Source organism: Trachypithecus francoisi, unplaced genomic scaffold, assembly GCF_009764315.1.
Source record: "Trachypithecus francoisi isolate TF-2019V2 unplaced genomic scaffold, Tfra_2.0 Lachesis_group16, whole genome shotgun sequence".
NCBI lineage: Eukaryota > Metazoa > Chordata > Mammalia > Primates > Cercopithecidae > Trachypithecus > Trachypithecus francoisi.
In genome coordinates, this window is record NW_022681461.1 from 8,200,047 (window position 1) to 8,218,147 (window position 18,101).

General features: G+C 49.4%; 1 protein-coding gene across 7 annotated transcripts in view; it reads left to right on the forward strand.

The window, feature by feature from the left end:
• The first annotated feature begins 3,771 nt into the window (after positions 1-3,771).
• Positions 3,772-18,101, forward strand: part of SEMA4D (semaphorin 4D) — a 138,948-nt gene continuing 124,618 nt past the window's right edge. For 4 of the 7 annotated variants that reach the window (XM_033236856.1, XM_033236860.1, XM_033236857.1 and 1 more), the window contains exon 1: positions 3,776-3,938. The gene's annotated coding sequence lies outside the window, so the exon portion shown is untranslated. Of the gene's footprint in view, positions 3,939-18,101 lie in introns of all 7 variants that reach the window. The other 3 variants (XM_033236862.1, XM_033236863.1, XM_033236861.1) reach the window with 2 other exon arrangements.

Genomic DNA, 18,101 nt, shown 5'->3' on the forward strand with positions numbered 1-18,101 from the left:
TTCGGCTTCCTTCATTAACCTGTTCTAACAATCACGGTGCCTGACAGACACCGGTGCAGACTCTTTATTTTGGAGAGGCTGGCCAGGAAGGCCACACTCTTACCAGCTTTTCCTGGGGTGGGAGGAGGGACAGAGATAAGAGTAGGAGTCACAGCATAGTCTCAGCAGCCACTGCATGGTAACAGTGGAGGTGTGGCTCACCCACGTCTCTGCAGAGTGTGGTCACATTCAAAGGACATCTCCCCAGACTTTTCTGGAAGCTGCTGGCAGGCCCCAGACCCAACCTTCCCACAGCCCCTCAGAGGACCCGTTTCTCCACTTGCTGTGCTGACTCTCTCTCTAAACTTAGCCTGGACACTCCACCCGCCACCACAGGTGAGAGGTAGCAGGCCTGCTCTTTCTGAAGACACCTCCTTCACTGCGTAAGGCTTCGCACTGGGCAATCTGGAAACGGCTCCCAGCCCAGTACATGTCTGCTCCCTCCTGCACTGCAAAGTGGAAGCAGAGGAGTGTCTCTCCTTATGTCCACCTGGGCCGTGTTGGAAGCTGAGTATTATTTGTGCTGCCATACTTGAGTTTTTTTCTCATATGGGACTTAACTATTATTGATCCAGTTACCATGCTCATCTGCATATAGATGGTGTCAACATTCTGGCTGGGAAATGCAGAGAAACTTTCCAAAGCATGGTCTCAGTATCCAAACACTCGGCATTTCTGGGGAAACTAGAAAATACATTGGTTAATATGATCTTTGATACGCTTGAAATTAATATTGGAGGGAGAAAGTAAGGGGGTCAGAGGTAAGGCAAGATTGGAGTTCATTTAGCTACTTTTATTTTTATTTTTTGAGACTGAGTTTTGCTCTGTCGCCCAAGCTGGAGTGCAGTGGTATGATCTTGGCTCACTGCAACCTCTGCCTCCCGGGTTCAAGTGATTCTCCTGCCTCAGCTTCCTGAGTAGCTGGGATTACAGGTGTGTGCCACCACGCCCAGCTAATTTTTGTATTTTTAGTAGAAACGGGGTTTTGCCATGTTGGCGAGGCTGGTCTCGAACTCCCGACCTCAGGTGATCCTCCTGCCTCAGCCTCCCAAAGTGCTGGGATTACAGGCGTGAGCCACCACGCCCGGCCTGCTCCTTTTATGTCTATGTTTGTTTTACAAAGTGTAAAACAAGAATAAAATGGCAAGCGTGGTCACTTTGGGAGACATGGGCAATCATGCTTACAGAAGGGAACAGGGAAGAGGGTCAGAGAGGAGGGAAGACCTCATAATGGCCTCCAAGTCCCGGTTCTAATGGCACCCGGAGCATTTTTGGATGCAGGTGAGCCAATAGTACAAGCTGAAGTTCTGTCACTTACAACCAAGAGTCCTGTCTCCTTCATGAATGCAATAAACATGTTTGAGGGCAATTTTATATAAGCACTGTGCAAAGAAGCCCTTGCTTTTGCCGCCTGGGCATTGTAGAAAACTTTTCGGAGTTTTTATTGAATTCTCTCACGTCCTTCTGTATGCATTAGGACACAGGCTAGAGAGGACAGGATTCTGGAAGGTCATGATGCCAGAAATGTGGGTCCCAGGACAGCCATGCAAAGTCTCTTCTTTGCCCTGGGCTACCCTCTATCAGATTCTGAGCATGTGGGTCTAAAAACCAGGAGAGGATTCAGCAGTTGCTGAGAAGCACACCCCTCTGCTGCCAGTCCCCTCCCTGCAGTGTGTTCCCAAGGTGGCCCCAGGCCTGTCTAGACGCTGGCCCTGAAGGGCACGCTCCTGTGGGGGCAGCCTGCTCCTCCGCAGTGAGGTCTGTCAGAAAGGGCCCACAATGGGCAGAAATCCACTTTCTCATCTAATTTCCACCCATCTGTCCTCATTCTGCCCTTCATCACACCACAGAGTAATCTTTCTTCCCTGGACAGTTTTGCAAATAGTGGGGTTCTGCTGTCTTGTGCTCCACACATTGATTTTCTAGGCTGAAGACTCCCAGTGTGTCAACTGCCCCCCTACGGGATACTGCTGGCTGCCTTAGACACCAAGCAAGGGCACGGTATTCTAGGGGTGTCTGACTAGTGAGGAACAAAACAGAGTCCCCCACCCCCTGATCTGTGCAATGCTTGCATGTGTAGATCCTAAGTGTGCATCCCTCCTTGGGCATAGAATGCTGTTAAACCAGTTCTGTCCTAATCCATTTCCGTTATGTTTCCATCCAAATGGGATGTGGAACATGGATTCGTGGACCCATACAATTGGAAAAGAGCTTGGAAAAGACTTCTTCTCCAGTTTTTTCCTGTAATAGTCACCAGCACTGAACCTGAGCACACAGTGCAGTGGGCTTTACCTGCCATTCTCTCTCCGTGCTCCCCAAACCCTCCAGGATGACCACACTGACCGTTGCGGGGTACAGAGGGCTGAGGCCTGAGGTTACCGTGGAAACTGCAGAGCTGTGAGTCAAGGGAGTCTATCAGATTCCAGGCCCCGACTCTTCAGCAGGAGGGTGGTGGCTGCCACGCAGTAGAGGGAGGAGGGGGTGCATTCTGCACCCCACCCTGCTTGACACCAGCTTTGCCATCTTAGTCTTTGCTGGGCCCAAGCCCTGTTGTTAGAGCTCCGGCACTGAACCACAGGAACCACAGGAGGCCCCTGAAGGGAACTCTGTGACTGTTGGGCCTTTAACTCTGTGACTGTTGGGCCTGGGACTGGCTTCATTTGTAAACTCTGGCTCTCAGAGCAGTGCTCAGCAGGAAAACAGCTTCAGGACCCCTGCCCCTCAACAGCAGTCTGTAGTCCAGGGAGGTATCACCTGGCCTGGAGAGGGGCTCCCCAAGCCCTCACATTTAGGGGACATCCTAGCCGGTTCCATCAGGAACTGAGTCCCCTTCTAAGGACTGTGTTTTCCTCAATAGGCCTCCTGGCCTGGCCAGTCACTGTGCGAGCCCTGTCACCTCTCCTGGGGGCAGAGGGAGGAGGTCTGGATGGAGGAGCACCATTTCTGAGGGACCCCAGATCCCCAAACCCATGGGTTAGTCACAAACATGCCTCACCAGCAACCTCACAGGAGGACCATTTGCCATCTAGCGTGGAAAACGAACGTTTAGCAAAAGGCTAGCATGGGAGTTCAGGGAAACCAAGACTCCAGGTGGTGCCAGCCCCTCCTCCTGGGGAATGGGAGCAGTCTGGTGTGAAATATTCTTGCCCAAAGTCAGCAGCCAAGTGTTCTGGGTGCCACGTGCCACACCCACACTGCAGGTCAGGTTCTCAGAAGAGCTGGCTCAGGGTCTAGGGGTGAAAAAAACCTGGGGGATTTGGGGGAGGCCTGGAAAGGGTGGGGTTCATCCAGGACACCAGAAGGGGCAAGCCTGTCTATTAACAGCTGGTGAGGAAGAGGGTGACAGGGCACCTCTTGGTTCTGGGAACGGGTGCTTGACTCAGCACAGACCAAGACAGGGCTGAGGGATAACCCTCTGGGCCTGGCGGGGAAGCAAGAGCGATGGGAGGTGAGGAGGAAGGAGTGGGAAGCAAAAGTGGGAAGAAGGAGAGAGAGGTGGAAGCGTGTTACGAAGGTGAAGAAAGACGAGGAAAAAGAGAAGGGAGGAAAAGAGAGGTTGGGGGAGGGGAAGGAGGGAGGTGAACGGGGCGAGGAGGAGGGAGGAGGAAGAAAGGGGCGGGGCCAGGGGAGGGAAGAGAGGAAGGGGGAGGGGAAGGGAAAGGGGAGGAGGCGGGAAGGGAGGGGGAGCAGAGGAGGGGCCTCCGCGCCCGCCCCGCGCCCTCCGTCCCCGCGCCGGCCTCCGCGCCCTCGCGCGCCGCAGCATCCCAGCCGCCGCCGCCGCCGGGCCTCCCCGCCGCCCCCTCCCAGGCCCGGCCGCCTCCCGCCGCCGCCGCCGCCGCCATTCCTGGCGCCCGAACTCGCCCGGCTGGGAGCCGCCGAGGGCAGGAGGCGCGCTCCAGGTAAGCGGCTGGGCTGGCGCGGGAGGGAGGGCGCGCGAGGCTGGGCAGGTGCGCTGGGGGCGGCCTGGACCCTCCGCGGAGCCCCTGCTCCACACCCCTAGGCTCCTCCCCGGACCCTCGGGGCTCTCCTCGAACCCCTGCAGGAGCCCCCTTCTGGGATCCCCTGGACCCCTGGACTCCTTCCTGGATCCCCCCGGGGCCCCTCCCGGGACGCCTTCCGGAGACACCTACCCGGACCCCTCCCTGAACCCCTCCGACCCCCTGAACCCCTCTGCGATCCCTCCCCGATCCCTCCCCGGCCTTCTCCCCTTCCCGGTAGGCTCCCCAGTCCCTGCGCGCAGGTGGCTCCCTGGGCGCGGGGGAGCGGGGGCGCGCTGCAGACCCGGGCCAGGGAGGGGGCGGCGCGCTCGGCCAGGCCCGGTCGCGCCCCGGCCCGCCGGGTCTGGCCCCGCCAGGTCAGGCCTCGCTCCGGCCAGCCCGGGCTCCGGCCGGGCCCCCGCGGGCTTCTATTTTGGTTGCGGAGGCCGCGGCCCCTGTGCGCCGGCCCCGGCGCCGCGCACTCAGACAGGTGGGGCAGGTTGGGCCGCAGTGGTCAGGTCGCCGCCTTGGCAGTGAGTGCTGCAGGTGCAGGCCTCGGTTTCCTTTAGGGTTTTGGTTGCATTATTGTAGAACAACCCAGGAGAACCACAAGCCTTAGCTTGGGCTGCACCTGTTGCAGCCGCCTGGTGAGCTGCAAGGGGCTGGCTCTACTGGGGTTATGCCAGTAAAAACATGTAAAGGAGAATTGAGCTCGTGGTTGTCCTCTTTATTTATCTGGCTTCGTATTTTGGGGGATAGGTGCGGGGGTGGGTGAATGGGAGTCTGTAGGTGGGCAGTTTGCGTCAAAAGAGGCCTGGTATTGAGGGCTGTGTCCTGCTTTCCGGAACGTTTGCCACATGAAGTTGCTTTGCTTTTGTTTTGAAAACCTCACTCTGTGTTGAGCACATCCCAGGCTGGTGGGTGGCCAGGCCCCCGAAGGCCAAGCTGGACGTGGGGCCTGGGGCCAAGCATCTCACCCTGCTGCTCTGAGTCTTTTCAAATCCACCAGGCGCCACTGAACGGAAGTTTCCTTTCCTGGGGGTGAAGTGACACTAGTGGCCTGTCACCTCATATGTGTCCAAGGCCTGGGGCCTGCCTGCTGGCTGCCCAGGCGAGGTTATTTGGTAATGTTTACTGTGTCCCAGAAACAGGCAGCTCTGGCCCGTGCAGGGGCAGGATTCTGGTAGAGATGATAATGCCCTGATTGTCATTTTGACAGTTGGTGTCTGTGTATATCATGTCTTGGTAGTCGTCAGCCAGAAGAAGAAAGCAGGCGGGCTCAGCATACCCTCCAGGGAGGCTGGGGTGGGAGGATGAGGGATGCGCTGGCCTGTTTCTATGGGTATAGACTGCCCCCCCAGAAGGCCAGACCTTCAGACTGAGAAAAGTGTATGGGGTACACTCAGCAACTCAAACAAAGAAATAAAAACACATCACTGGTGCTAGGAGCAGCCCTGGGGTCCCAGGAGGGTGGGCTGCTTAGGAGTTGGTAGACGGAGGAACTCAGTGGCTGTATTTCAAAGTGCAGAGAGGCAAAGGCCACTGTGGGGAAGCCGAGCCCCAGCTGCCATGCTAGCCCAGGGTCTGGCAGCACAGCACAAGGGAGGGACTCCATGGGAGGGGGCCCACCTCCTGACAAGCACACCCAGAGTCTGCTGAAAATGCAGCCTTGCACAGACCCCTCTCTGAGTGCCGGGGGTCCTGGGCTGAGGTTTGGAGTGCAAGACCAGCGACCATGTTGCACTAGCTGTCCAGTGGGTGTGGGGCCAGGGAGATGTCCTTGGTGACATCATCCACTTGTGGACAGTCCTTTCCATGTGGACCACTGGAGGCAGATGTTATCTAGAGCCACTTTCCCCACACCAAGCGGGTGTGTCTAGGCCAAAGCTTGGGATTGCAGGCTAATGGCTGGCTTTGACTGAGGAGGGAGGGAACGTCCACTGCTGCCAGCACAACAGCAAAATCAATAATGCATTGCAAAGATCAATGATTTTCTCTGTCTTCTGTGCTTCTGGATTGAGCCTGTTCAGGCTTCTGCCTCTCTTGGCTCCATTTCTCGTGGGGAGAGAGGGATGGGCGGGTCCAGGAGGTTGGTTGCAGATTCTCCTCCTGACCCCCTGGAGCCAGAGCTCCGGGGTTGGAGCTAGGACCCATGGGGGTGAAACTTGCCATGTGGAAATACAGTAATAAACGTGCCATGGGCTGACTGTTGAGCTTGGTTGCTGAGAGAAAGGCTGCTGCCTGCTGTTCCCAACCAGGGCAGTTATTTCTTCTTTGAACTTGGACAATTCCAGGAAGAAAACTGGAAGGTGAGAAGGGAGGTGGCAGAGGCACCTGGGATGGGTCCTCTCTTCCCTGGGCCAGGGTCCGCCCTGGGCTTGGCAGGTGCAGCTCCTCAGCCCTGCCCATTGCATCCCCATCCCCATCACCATTGCCATCCAGCATCCAGGGCTGTCCTGGAAGTCTCAGGGTGTCACTCAAGAGGTGAGCTTGTAGAGCAGGGGAGGAGCAGGCTCCCCTGCACACGACAGGGAGAGGTTTGCTGGGGACTTTGCTATTGGGAGATGACATGGGAAAGCAGAGATTTATTAGGAGGAGATAGCTGCTGATTCAGTCAGGTGGAGAGGGTGTGCCAGGGCCTTCCCTGGAAGCTGGGTGGTGTTTTCCGCACGCTAATTAAGGCGATCCTTAGGATAAGCAAATTGCTTTGCTGCTTGTGGCTCACTTTCCAGCTTCTGTGACCCTCCCTGAGCGAATTTGCCTTTACCTGGGGGTTTCGCAGCAGGGGGCCCAGCTTCCTACTGCCTTGCTGCTACCCCTGGGGCATCAACAACAGTCTGAAGGTGTAGAACCTCACAGCCACCTTCCCACAGCACCTGTGCAAGCCTCAGTTGGGGGTAGGCAGGGTCCTGTTATTTGGTCCAGAAGTTTCAGATGCTGCCCATGAAAGCAATGACTGTATCCCTGCCCTGGGTCACATCTAAGTGGCATCCCAGGATTTCTGGCTTTGATCAAAGCCTGATCCAGAGCTGTCACTTGGATCAGCATTTGATCCAAGAATCACTCCTTTGAAAATTAGGCTATTGATGTGTCTCATGGACATTTCTGGAGTGAATGATGATTTTAAGGAATTCCTTAATCACTGCATTGTGGTTATGTTAGAATAATCTTCATCCTTTAGCGATAGATACTGGGTGTTCATAGATGAAATGATGTTTGGGATCTGCCTCAGATTAGTGTGAGGTGGGGAAGCAGAGGGGATGAGGAGGGGCGAGATGGTCTGAGTGGACCGTTTGGGGTCTGGATGAGAGTGCCTGGGTTCTTTGTTCTGTTCTGGCTACTTCCGTGCACTTTGAAAATTCTCCATCATAAAAAGTTAATAATAATCGGAGATCTCCAGTTCCTCCCTGTAAAACATGCCATTGGATTCTTTACTTCATGATGGCATCATTCAAAGGTTTACTTTAAAAGATGTGCCAATATATTAAGTAGAAACATCACTCCTTAGTGGAGGGTATAGACAATGGACCCTCTCCATGCACAAGTGCAGGCACTCAGCACGGAAGCCCATCTGGAAGGACACACACCTGGCATTCAGCAGATCATTATGGTGTGTGTGTGGACCTGGTGCCAGGCGCTGCCCCAGGCTCTAGGGACACAGCCCCGAGTGAAAGCAGCACTTCACAGTTAGCAAAGGGTGGGGTGTGTGTGAATGTGAGTGAGTGTGTGTGGGGGGAGGAGAGGGAAGAGGAAGAGGGAACCTGTACTTTGTCTTCTTTTTGTACTTATGTATGGTTTGTTTCTGTTACAAAGAATTATTTTTATAATTACAAAATGAATTTTTAAAAAGTGGTCTTCATTAGGTCATATACTTTCCTCTGGCATTTTAAATAGAATTTGATTTGTGGACGTTCATGTTTCTACACATCTTAATAACAGATGCATTGGCTTCCGTGAGGCAATCAATACATCAATAGTTACTGACCCTCTGAATATGTGCTTTGTGGACTGTGAAAGATAGAAATCAATACGCTACTCTTAGCATTAGGGGAGACAAGATGAAGACCCTGACAATTAAATGATAGTACAGTCCAGCCGCAGAAGGGTCGTCCGTACACTCAGTGCAGAAATGAAGGCCGAGTCAGGTCTGGACCCTGCACCGGGGGATCCTCATTGCCGGTTGGCTAACCTGGACCTGGGGCTTGTTCCAGCATTTTCCGCGGTGCCTTTGTTTTCTCTTTCTATTTAGTAGAGAATATGTTAAGTAACCTAAAGCTATAGCAGAAACGTAAGTGGTGCAAGCTGCATGGAAGTCTACAAAGTAAAAAGTAGAAGTTGCTTAGAATTGTAACAGTTTTTGTGTTTTCCTGATCTGTTGCGAGAATAAATTAGAGTTGCTTGAGCAGCCAGAACCTAATTTGCCTTGATGTAGAATTTGGGTGTTTGCTGGGCCCTGTGATTTGTATGTGTGTTTTGATTTTGTTTGGAAGGACAGAAAGTTTCCCGTTAGGCCTGCAGTTGGCCCACTCGGTTCTCACTGTGAGTTTGGGAACTTTTGTTTGTTGTTGCTCCTGACTGGTGTGTCCCATGTGCTGTGAGGGCACAGCCGGGTGCTGCAGCAGGGCTGTGGCGGGGCTCTGAGCCCTGGGCCATCTTTGAGGGCTGAGGGTCTTGGCACACATTCATTGTTGTGCTGCCAGGAGCCGCCTGCCTTCACGCCTGCATAGAACCACCCAGTGGGTGGATGCGCATTCTTTTCCCCCATCTGGATCACTCTTATCCTGTAGAGCCCCCTCCTTCTGAGGACCCACAAGGAGCTGAGCCATCTGGGCGGGTCACAGTGCTGGCACCTTTGGGCCCTGGTGGGTGATGCTCCTGTGTCTTGGGTTCTCGACGTGAAGGAACTGCTTACCTTTCAGGGCCCCTCCCAACTCTTGCACTTGTCCTTGTGATGAAGTTTCACTGCTTCCCCAGAAAACATGTATTGAATGTTAGTGATGGCTGGGGGTGCCGGGGGATATGGTCAAGTGGAGGGAGATGGGGGGCTAACGAGAGGGGAGATAGATAGTTCCAGGTCCAGCCGCTTGAGGGGCCAGTGGTTTGTTGAGAGGGTGGTTGTGATTTAAAATCAGGTGGCCCCTGTGCCCTGCTGAGCCCTAGATGTAGGGGAGGTGAGGAGTGGTGAGGGGACACTTAGGCACACATGAGCCATGGCAGGAGGGTGGTGCGGGGCGGGCCTTGCAGGAGCTTGGGCAGCCTCCTCAGGTGGGAGGCAGGCTGATTCCAGGTGTTCTGCGAAGACGGAGCCAGTAGGACTGTGATGGATCCCATGAGGGCTGTTGCAGCAAGAGAGGGGTCCAGGATGACCCAAGAGTCTTGGATGTGGTGTTGGAAGGGTAGAGTTGCCATCGCTCTGAGGCTCAGGTCTGCAGGGGAGCAGTTGTGAGGATTCAGAGGGATGATGTGGCTCTCAAGAAAGTACAGGTGAGAGCCCTACTAAAGTGTCGCAGTGGAGGTGGGAAGGAGGAAGGTGGAGGAAGGGGTCTGGAGTTTGGGGGAGTGCTCTGAACTGGGACCCTAATCTTGGCAGTATATTATAGCTATAGAGATGACATTTTGGAAGGGAGTTTGGATGAGACCACTAGGGAGTCAAGGTAGATGGAGAAGAGGTCCAAGGACGGAGCCTGGGACAGGAAACCAAGAAAGTGTGGCCAGCAAGGTAGGGGAAAACCAGAGGGGTCCGAGGGTGTCCTGGAGGCCACATGCAGCTTGCGAGAGAGGGAGGGTGACTGGAGGCCATGAAGGTGAGAACCAAGGACAACCTGGGGTTTATCCACATGGTCTGGGATGATGGGCTGAAATATGGGGTGAGTTTCTGGAGAGAAGGAAGGAGGGGAATTTGGGACAGCAGGGCCCTTAGCTTTTTCAAGAATTTTGCTGCTGTGAAGGGGAGTGGGGAAGTAGAGAGGGATCATGGGCAGATAGGGCTGAGGGAGGCCCGCTTGGAAGGTTTGCATCCTGAAGGGAAGGATGGAGCAGAGCAGGAAGAAGCTGTGAGGTGGGCAGGAGGGACAGAGGCTGGCTGGGGCCGCCCCGTCGGTGGAGGGTCTCCACGAGCTGCTGTTGACTCTTGGTGTGTGTCGTGCCTCCTCTTGGCCCGGAGCCCACAGATGCAAGCGGCTGTCCCGTCACTGGTGGACTGTGAGCATTTTCCTCATCACCTTAGTGAGTGCTGGCATTGTCTCCAGGCCCGGCAGGGATGACCTGCATTTTGCCCGCAACACGGACTCTCAGTTCCACGTGGACTGAACGCTGGAGGAATGGGAGAGTGCTTCTCTGAGAGTAGTCCCTGCACTAGCAGCATTGCACTCCTGGGAAGTGCAGAGTCTCCCTTGCGTCTGGAACTGTGGGGTGGGACCGGCCATCTGTTTTTGTTGTTGTTGTTGTGTTTTGTTTTTTTTGAGACAGAGTCTTGCTCTGTCGCCCAGGCTGGAGTGCAATGGTGTGATCTCGGCTCACTGCAACCTCTGCCTCCTGGGTTCAAGCCATTCCCCTGCCTTAGCCTACTGAGTAGCTGGGACTACAGGCATACACCACCACCCCGGCTAGCTTTTTTGTATTTTAGTAGAGACGGCGTTTCACTATGTTGGCCAGGATGGTCTCGATCTCCTGAGCTTAGGTGATCCACCCCCCTCGGTCTCCCAAAGTGCTGGGATTATAGGTGTGAGCCTCAGTGGCCAGCCTCAGCCGTCTGTTTTAACAGGCTCCCCAGAGGCTTTTGAACTGCTGCCCTAAGACAAAGGCCCGCACTTGGGAGTGGGTGGGACAGGCCCACGGGGAGAAAGTAGTGGTCCCCAGGTTGGATGCACCTTAGACTCGGGGTGCTTTCCACATGGAGTCCTACTAGAGACAATGTTGTCTTACTCAGTTTTATTAACATGAATTATGACAAAACATGTTCACTTCAAATGCACAGTTAACTGAGTTTTGACACATGTATTTGGCAACGTGACTGACACCGTAATCAGGATATAGACCAGGATTTGGTAAGCTTAGGCCTGCAGGTCAAGGGCGCTGGGCCAATTTATTTCAGAATCGTCTGTGGCTGCTTTTTTGCTATTGCAGCAGAGGTGAGCAGTTGCCACAGAGACCCTGTGGCCCTAAGCATCCCTCTAAATTTCCCTGTTGCCTCTTTTCACTCAACCCCCTCTTCCCAGCAATTACAGATCTGCATAGATTAGATTATTATAGATTGGATTTATTTCTTCAGTACTTTCAAAGTGGGAGCATATATTTGACAGTTGCTCCTAGACTTGTGATGGGATTACATCCTAATCATAAACCCATCATTAAGTTGAAGATATCCTAAGTCAAAAATGTGTTTGATACACCTGACCCACCCAATAGCGTACCTTAGGCTAGCCCACTTTCAACGTGCACAGAGCACTTCTGTTAGCGTACAGTGGGGCAGAGTCATCTAACACAAAGCCTTTTTTATAATAAAGTGTTGAATATAATCTATTGAATGCTGCACTGACAGTGAAAAGCGGAATGGTTGTGTGGATACTCGCAGTACCATTTCTACTGGATTCGAATGTCTTTCACACCATTGTAAAGTCGAAAAATCATCAATGAAACCATTGTAAATGGGGGACCATCTGCATACTCTTTGTGTCTAGCTCCTTTCACTCTGCATAATGTTTTTGAGATTCTTACATGTTGCTGTGCATACCAGCACTTCATATCTTTTTATTGCTGAATAGTTGGTGGACATTTGAATTGTTTCCTCTTCTGGGTTATTGTGAATCAAAGTGCTGGGAGCTACAACTCAACAACAAAGACAGCCAGTTAAAACATGGGTGAATATGTCAGCACAGGTGATATATACAAACGGCCAATAAACATGTGAGAAGGTGCTTAACATCATTAGTTGTTAGGGAAATGTGAATTAAAGCCACAGTGAGATAACACCTCACACCCTGCTAGCTTTAATTAAAAAAAAAAAAAAAAGTGGGTAGTGAAATAACAAGCGTAGGTGAAGTTATGGAGAAATTACAACCCTCATACACTCCGGATAGAAATGTAAAATAGTGTAGCTGTTTTGGAAAAAAGTTCGGAGATTCCTCAAAAAGCTAAATACAGAATTACCGTATGACCTAGCACTCCCACTCCTAGGTATGTACCTAAAGGAATGGGAAGCAGGGACTCACACAAAAACTTATATGTGGCTGTTCATAGTGGCACTATTCCAGTAACCAAAGGATGGAAACCCGGATGTCCAGCAGTGGATGAATGGGTAAGCTAAATGTGGTATATTCATACATGGCCCATGATTCAGCCATAAAAAGGAATGAAGCACTGGTACATGCTACAATGTGAATTAACCTCAAAAAGATTATTCTAAGTGAAGGTAGCCAGGCACAGATTAGTAGCTGCATATTGTATTATTCCATTGATATGAAATGTTCAGAATGGGCAGATCCTTCCAGACGGAAAACACATTAGTGATTGCCAGGGGCTGGGAGGTGGGGAAATAGGAAGTGGACACTTAATATGCATTGGGGTTCCTTTTGAGGTCCTGGAACTAGATAGTGGTGATGGTTGCGTAACATTGCGAATGTACTAAATGCCACTGGATTATACGCTTTACAATGGTAAATTTTATCTTACGAGTATTTTACCACAATAAAAGATGGTATAAGAAATGCTGTGAGCATTCGTGGGCAAATCTTAGCGTGGACATATGTTTTTATTTCTCCTGCGTAATTACCCATAGGTGGAATTACAGGGTTTCATGGTAAGTAGATGTTTAACTTGATTGAAAATCTGGCGAACTGCTTTCCAAAGCAGTTGTATCATTTTACGTTCCCACTGCTAACGTATGAGGGTTGCAGTTGGTTTACATCCGTGCCAACACTTGCTGTTGTCAGTCTTTTTAATTGTAGCTATTCTAGTGGAAATGTGGTAGTGCTGTATCCATGCAGTTTTAGTTGAGCATCTTTTCATGTGCTTATTAGCTATTTGTGTATATTTATATACACTTTTGTGAAGTGTCTGTTCAGATCCTTTGATCACTTTTTAATTGGTTGTCTTCTTGTATGTGAGTTGTAAGTGTTCTTTACATATTCTCGACTCAAACCCTTTGTCAGATACTTGTATTACAAATATTTTCTCTCAATCTGTGGTTTGCCTTTTTATTAGTTATATGTTTCAATGGGCAGACTTTTTGGTTTTAAGTTGTTATAATGGTTTGTGCTTTTTGTGCCCTATTTAAGAAATCTTTGTCTAACCCATGGTGATAAAGACTTTCTATGTTCTCTTCCAAAAATGTGGTAATTGTAACTTGTATGTTTAGATCTGAGATCCATTTCTGTTGGATGTGGTGGCTCATGCCTGTAATCCCAACACTTTGGGAGGCCAAGGCGAGTGGATCACCTGAGGTCAGGAGTTTGATACCAGCCTGGCCAACATGGTGAAACCCCGTCTCTACTAAAAAATACAAAAATTAGCCGGTGTTGTGGTGCACATCTGTAATCCCAGCTACTCGGGAGCCTGAGGCAGTAGAATTACTTGAACCTGGGAGGCAGAGTTTGCAGTGAGCCGAGATCACGCCACCGGACTCCAGCCTGAGTGACAGAGCAAGACTATTCTCAAAAAAAAAAAAAAAAAAAAAAAGACCTGGCCAGGCGCGTTGGCTCACGCCTGTAATTCCAGCACTTTGGGAGGCCGAGGCAGGCGGATCACGAGGTCAGGAGATTGAGACCGTTCTGGCTAACACGGTGAAACCCCGTCTCTACTAAAAATACAAAAAACACAAAAAATTAGCTGGGCGTGGTGGTGGGTGCCTGTAGTCCCAGCTACTCGGGAGGCTGAGGCAGGAGAATGGCATGAACCCGGGAGGCAGAGCTTGCAGTGAGCCACGATCGCACCACTGCACTCCAGCCTGGGCGACAGAGTGAGACTCCATCTCAAAAAAAAAAAAAAAAAAAAACCACACACACACGCACACACACACAAAACAAAAACACCAAAGATCTATGATTCATTTAGAGTTAATTTTTAATGGAAAGAGCTAAGGAGTGAGGTTCCTTGTTTTACATGTGGACATCCAATTGTTCTCACACTATTTGTTTTAAAATAAAAACAACAACAAGCCTATTCTTTCCCCAGTGAATTATGTTGGTACCATGTTTGTAAAGTAATTGACCATATCTGTGTGCCTTTGTTTCTGGATTCTGTTCTGTTCCATTATGGCTTGTTCCTCATCGGTCCCAGTACCACACTGTCTCTGTAGTAACTCCTGAAGTCAGGTAGTGTGACAATTTTACTTCATTTTCAAAATTGCAGAGTCGGTTCTAGATCCCTTGCATTTTCTTACATACTTAAGATCAGTTTGTCAGTTTCTACAGCAAACCTGCTTGGATTTTGGCTAGAATTGTATTAACTCCTTAGATCAATTTGGGAAAAAACGTTGTAACAATATTTGGTCTCTTGACCAGTGAGCATGGAATCTCCCTCTATTTTCATCTTCCTTAATTTCTATTAGCAGTGTTTTATAGTTTTGAGTGTACAAGTCTCACACATGTTTTATTAGATTTACTCATAGGTATTTCGTATTATTATACGTGGATTTTAAAATTTTTATTTTTCAGTTAATTGCGATACATAGAAATATAATTGATTTCTTTCTATTTTTGTTTATCCTGTGAACTTTACTAAGTAGCTATTTAAGTAGCGTTTTTTGTAGTCCCTCAAGATCTTTCATATAGATAATTCTGGTGATTATGAATAAAGACAAGTTTCTTTCTTTCCAGTTAGAATGCCTTTTACTTCTTTTTCTTCTTTTCTTTCACTTCTAGGACCTTCAGCACAGTGATCAATAGAAGTGGTAAAAAGTGGACATTCTTGCCTGTTTCCAATCTTAGGAAGGGAGAATTTCAAGTTTTTTTTTTGTTGTTGTTGTTGTTAAGTATGATGTTAGGTAAAGATATGAAGGGCCTTTTACCAGGCGGTGGAAGTTTTTTAATCTGTTGAGAGCTTTTATCATGAGTAGGTGTTGAATTTCCACATATACTTTTTCTGTATCTGTTGAGATGATCATGTGGTTTTTCATTTGTTGTTTGTAAATATGGTGAATTACACTGGTTAACTTTTGAATGTTAAATTATTCTTGCATTTCTGGCACAAATCCCACTTGGTCATGATGTATCCTTTTTGTATATTGCTGGATTTGATTTGCACAATTTTATTAAGGATATTTGTGGCTATATCATGAGGGATATCATTGTCTTTTCTGGTACTATCTTTGATTTTGGTATCAAAGTAAAGTTTGCCCCACACAATGATTTGGGAAGTGGTTCCTCTTACTATTTTTGAATAGTCTTTGTAGGATTGGGCTTGGCCTGTCCCCTCCCTTCCCCTCACCTCTTTCTGGAGACAAGTCTTACTATGTTGTCCAGGCTGGAGTGCAGTGGTACGATCATAACTCAATCATGGCTCACTGCAGCCTGGACTTCCTGGGCTCAAGCAATTCTCCTGCCTCTACCTCCAGATTAGCTGGGACTACAAGCATGCACCACTATGCCTGGCTAATTTTTCTGAATTTCAGCAGAGACAGGGTCTCACTATGATTCCCAGGCTGGCCTCAAACTCCTGACCTCAAGCCATCTTCCTGCTTTGGCCTTCCAAAGTGTTGGGCTTGCAGGTGTGAGCCACTGTGCCCAGCCTGTCTGGGGTTTTCTTTATGGAGAGGCTTTTAATTATGAGTTCAATTCCTTAACATAGGACTATGAAGATTTTCTGTTTCTGTTTGAGTCAGTTCTGGTTATTTGTGTGATTTATTGAGCTATAATTTTATATACAGTGAAATCTTTCCTGTTAAATGTACCATTCTGTGAGTTTTGGTTAATGCAACCATTACCAAATCAAGGTATGGAAATTTTTCATAACTCCAAAAATTCTCTCTTGTGCCCCTTTGTAGTCAGTTTCCTTTCCCCGGACCTAGCAACCACTGACCTGTTTTCCATCCCTGTAGGCTTTTCCAGAATTTCATATAGAAGGAATTATACAGTTTATAGCCTTTGAGTCTGGCTTCTTTCACTCAGAATAATTGTGCAGGTATTTGAGCAGTAAATAAAGCGATCAGATCTGTGTCTCAGGAGTAACTCTGGCATTTCAGAGTGATGAATTGGAAAGACAAAGATTGGAGAGAAAGGCAAGAAGTTATGGGACAAGAATGCTAGATGATGTTCATGGTGACCTTGTTATAAATGATATGCCAAACGTTTTCTGTCCATCTCATGGAATTCCGACCACAGTCCTGTAAGAGTGGGTCAGTTCTTCCTTCTCATTTATAGGTGAGAACAGAGAGAATAAGAATGTTATTCTTGAAGCTGCTCAGCCAAGAAGTGGTGAAGCCAGGAGTTGTGATTCGGTGCTCTGTACTGAGGTCCAGCATCTAATGCAAGCACCAGGAGGTGGCAGTTGGTTAGTGGTTTTTTTTTTTTTTTTTTGGAGACGGAGTTTCGCTGTTGTTGCCCAGGTTGGAGTGCAATGATGTGATCTCGCCTCACTGCAACCTCTCCCTCCCAGGTTCAAGTGATTCTCCTGCCTCAGCCTCCTGAGTAGCTGAGACTACAGGCGTGTGACGCCATGCCTGGCTAATTTTGTATTTTTAGTATAGACGGGGTTTCTCCATGTTGGTCAGGCTGGTCTCGAACTCCCGACCTCAGGTGATCCACCCGTCTTGGCCTCCCAAAGTGCTAGGATTACAGACGTGAGCCACTGCGCCTGGCCTGGTTAGTGTTTTAAAGACTAAGGAGTGTGTACACTTTGGCCATTGGAGTCTGAATGAACTAGACATTTAGTTTGTTTAAAGAATCATGAATGTTAAGAAGCATTTATTGAAAAAGGTACTTCTCAATGTTTATAGATAGAAAATCCAGATATAACCTGGGCAGCTACTGCAGTGAAATAGGCAGGAGGTGCCATAGTCACATTGGTCACTCTTTAAAAATCTAGTGTAAAATATGCCTAATGGGATGAAAAGTCAGCCTAATACATCATGTCCTAAGAACAGTTCGTGAACCAACATGCACGGCAAGGACTTGTAACTGCCTAGAAAACACTAGACTGTCGGAAATGCGACTCAGATGTTTAGTTGATGACGTGCCTTCTGTTTTCTCCTTGTTGCTTGTCTGCATTTTCTGATTTTCTGCAACAATACTTGTTATGGAAATCACAAAGGAGAAATACAAAGGAAAAGGTTGAAAAATGTAGCTCTAGAACACACACACATGCACACAACATACTACACACATATCCCCCCACCACACACCCAGTACACACACACCAAACAACACACACATACGTATCACACCACACACCCCATTCCACACACTACACACATACCCCCCACACCACACACACCCAGTATACACACATTACACACACACCCACCACACACAATACATCCACACACCATACCACATACCCCCCATACCACACACTTCACACATACCTGCCACACCACACACACAAAACATACAACACATCCATCCATACACCATGTCACATACCACACACACACACCACACTACCTACACACACCACACCACACACACACTACATATACACTGCATACATACACCACACATCACACCATGAACACCCCATACCAAATATTACACACATACCCCCCATGTGTACACACACCATACGCATACCTCCCCACCCCACACACCCAGTCCATACACACCACACACACTACATACACCCACCACATGGTACATACACATACCATGCCACACACACACACACAAAAACACACACAACACACACTGTACGCATGCATACCACACACACCACATATCAACCCCCACACATAATACCACACAGCCATATGCTGCACGTGCCGCAGCACATACAGCACACACGCACCCCATATGCAATGGAGTCTTGAGAGCCTTGCACACTTTTCCTAGACTGGTCGTGTGTGCTCTGTTCCCAGAACAGGTGGGTGTTTTGCAGCTTGCTCCGCTCCTAAAGGGCACGCAGGCAGTGAAGCCAGCTGGCCCCTTGCTTGCC